Genomic DNA, 3,864 nt, shown 5'->3' with positions numbered 1-3,864 from the left:
TGCGAGACCCTGTCTTGTCCTTTCCTTTTTCCAGGTTTACTTCGAGCGTTTCCTTTCCCTCCTTTGGGATAAATAACGCACGGTGGCGACTCTCCTGTCTTTCTTCGCCGGTTGTTTTTTTTCGCATTCCATTTTTCAGGTTGCGATAGCTGGCGACTCTGCTGGGGAAACCGGTTTCCCTAAGCGAGTCCCTCCTAGCTTTTGTAGGTTGTTTGTTTATTGGGTGTTTATTCTTTTGTACAGTTATTTATCTTTCAGCATTTACCTGCTTTATTGCATTGTGTACATATGACTGCCGTATCTGCTGGTTCTGTTTGTAAGATGAGTTCTATACCCGAGCTCGAGTGCACTTAGGATAGGAGAATGGCATAGTCTTGTTGACTTGTGTGGAGTTATTCCTTAGCAAGTTGACTTGCAAGCCCATTCACTTGGTGGAGGTCATGTTGGGATTAATAATGTCACACAAGTAAGTTGTGGTTAGACATTACTTGTTCCAATATAGACCTTAGAAGCCAAGGACCTTAGTTTACCAAACCCATCTTGGCCTATTCCTAGGACGTAGTGCGAAAGTCGTTCAAGTGTAAGATTTGATACGATTGTTACGCGATACTACACTCATAAGAGTCTCTCTTGAGAATATTTTTGGAATACGAGTAGTCGTTCCTCCGATAATATCCGAAAGATGGGATTATGACTATGGGAACCTTTTGTAGAACATGTTTGGCAGGTTTAAACCTTAGTACACTCCCTTTGGGTGGTTCTTAACCTAAACTCCATGCTCGTGACTTGCAACAAACCCTTGATTCATGGTTGATCCGTTCAGGTATCCTTAATATCAATGAAACTTGGGTGTTGATAAGGTGTAAACCATAATCCACCAAAAAATGGATGGTTGATATTAAGGATAACATGATCCATCCCATGACCTTTGTTTGGTGTGCTTTGCTTGATCCTCTTAATTTCTCTCCAGGCAGTGCAACCTGACAGATGTTCAAGCGGATCCAGCCATCCTGATTGACATGCCATTGCATTGCATAACATCATCTGCATATTTGCATCTAACATCTCATGCTTATTCATTTGCAGGGTATTCCCTTTTTAAGGGGGGGGGGGGCTTAAAATCGAATAAGCAGCGCATCGCATACCATGCATACTAACCCTTGTTTGTTTTGCAGGTGTCACCGCAATGTCTAAAGTTTGTTCCCTGTTTCAGGCATTATTGGTCCCAAGCGAGTCCACAGGTACCCGACAAAGAAAAACCGTCCACGACTAGCAATGGACCAGATACAGAAAGAACTGGCTGATATGCGTGAAAGGATGGATCAGTTCATGACATTGATGACTGGTATGACAGAAGGCCAGGCGAAGCTGAAGGAATTGGTTGAGCAACCGAGGCCCGATCCAGAGGTGGAAATACCAAGTGCTAAGGGGAACCCTGGTAACCCTGGGAACGCTAATAACCCTGTGAACACTGGAAACGCGGGTAACGCAAATGTTGATGGAAACCCGGGTAATGTTGGTAACACGGGAAATGTTGGGAATGGTATTGGCGGAAGATACAATGTGAATCAAGGAATTCGGATTAACGGGCACCCCGTTACTGAAGATTGTCAGTATGATCAATTTTCTTTGCACGACGAGGCCCTCGAGACCACTCGCTGTATGGATGAGCTTGCTGAGAATCTCAAATCTTTGGAGTCTCAAAATTCCTTAGGTTTTGATGTCACCAATCTTGGTCTGGTTCATGGAGTAAGGATTCCTCACAAGTTCAAACCCCCTACTTTTGAGAAATACAACGGGGCTTCTTGCCCACACACTCATCTCCAATCTTATTTGGGAAGGTTGGGAGCTCACACTAAAGATGAAAAGTTGTGGATGTACTATTTTGAAGACAGTTTAACTGGAGCTTCTCGTGAATGGTATTCTCATTTGTCTCGTACTACCATCAAGAGCTGGAAAGACTTGGCAGAGGCTTTTGTCAAGCAATATCAATACAACTTGGACATGGCTCCAAATCGGACCTTGTTGCAAGGAATGTCTCAGACTGCCAAGGAGACCTTTAGAGAATATGCTCAGCGTTGGAGACAAATTGTTGCGTCCGTCCAACCCCCTATGTCTGAAAGGGAGATGGCGGACATGTTCATGAACACTCTTCAAGGCAATTATATCGAGAGATTGGCTGCTTGCCCGTCAATCAGCTTTGCAGAGATAGTGATTGCTGGAGAAAGAATCGAGAGTCTGTTGAAGATGGGCCGAATTCAAGACAACAGTGCTTCCAACTCATCAGTTCCCAAGAAACCGTTTGCTGGTAACGATCAGCGAAGAAGAGAAGGTGAGACGAGCGTTGTATATGCCGGCAGAGGCAGGGGCAGAGGACGCCCTAATTATTATCAAGATCAAGTGGCCGCAGTCACTATTCCAACACCTGTTCCTCAACCGCAGTATCATCCGCAATAGCAACCCAGGTACAACAATCAACAACAAGGAGGTAATCCGGGTCAGCAGAGACACTATCAACAACGTCCAAGGCAGGCGGACCGGGTCATTGAGCCAATCCCAATGCCTTATTCTGTATTACTTCCCAAGCTGATTGACATGAATTTGGTTACGTTGAGAACTCTGGCCCCACCAAACGATCCCAATAATTTGCCTAGAGGTTTTGATGTCAACGCCAGATGTGCTTTTCACTCCAACGCACCTGGCCATACTACAGATAATTGCAAGGCTCTCCAGCTAAAGGTACAAGATTTGAGAGATGCCCAGGCCATCAATTTTTCTCTGGTGCCTAATGTTATCCAAAATACGATGCCAGCTCACGACGAGCAGAGGATTAATGCAGTTGATAGTGGGGAAACTTTGAATTTGGTTTCTGATGTGGCTAAAGTGAAGACTTCGCTATCGGTAGTTAAAGACCGACTTTTGAAAGGACAGATTTTCCCGGGCTGTGGGGAAGAGTGCGGAAATTGTCAAGCTGCCGAGAACGGATGTGACAGTTTGAGAAAGGGTATTCAGCAACTGATGGATGAAGGTTGTCTTCAGTTCGATCAGACTCGTCCAGTGAAGAATGATGTGTCGACAGTAACGTTTTATTTCACTCCTGAAGAAATATATGTTCCCGAGAGACCCGCTCCGATGACAATATATTTCCTAGAAAGTCCAGCACCAATTTACTCTGACAACCCTCAACCGACTTTGATTGGCCCGATCACCATCACGATACCAGGACCTGTTCCGTATGAGAAAGACAGTGCTATCCCGTGGCACTATGGGGTTGATGTCTGCTTCCAGGGGCGGGAAGTTGACGATGAAGACATTGACATTGGTAGATCCACTGTAGACAATGTTGGAGGAGTATGTGGCTTCACCCGCAGTGGACGCCTATTTGCACCATCAACATTGCGCACGAATGCTGAAGCTGAGGCAGCTGCCAAGGCTAAAGGAAAACAGGTATCCACCGAAGAGGTTACTACCGAGGAAGCTCCTCCTAAGACCGCATTCGAGAAGGAAGTGGATGAGTTTATGAGGATTATCAAGAAAAGTGACTACAAGGTAGTCGACCAGCTAAATCAGACACCCTCAAAGATCTCCATTCTCTCACTATTGATGTGCTCTGAGGCACACAAAATAGCCTTGTTGAAAGTACTGAATATGGCATATGTTCCACCAGAGATAACTGTTAACCAGCTGGAGTCGGTAGTTTCGAATGTACACACTAGCCATGCGCTAGGTTTCACCGATTATGACCTAACGTCTGAGGGCAGGAATCACAACAAAGCCTTGCATATCACAATGGAATGCAAAGGGACGGTGCGTTCCCATGTCTTGGTTGATATAGGCTCTTCTCTGAATGTTCTTCCAAAGAAA

This window comes from Lathyrus oleraceus, chromosome 6, assembly GCF_024323335.1.
Source record: "Lathyrus oleraceus cultivar Zhongwan6 chromosome 6, CAAS_Psat_ZW6_1.0, whole genome shotgun sequence".
NCBI lineage: Eukaryota > Viridiplantae > Streptophyta > Magnoliopsida > Fabales > Fabaceae > Lathyrus > Lathyrus oleraceus.
Note: the sequence above shows the minus strand (reverse complement) of the source record.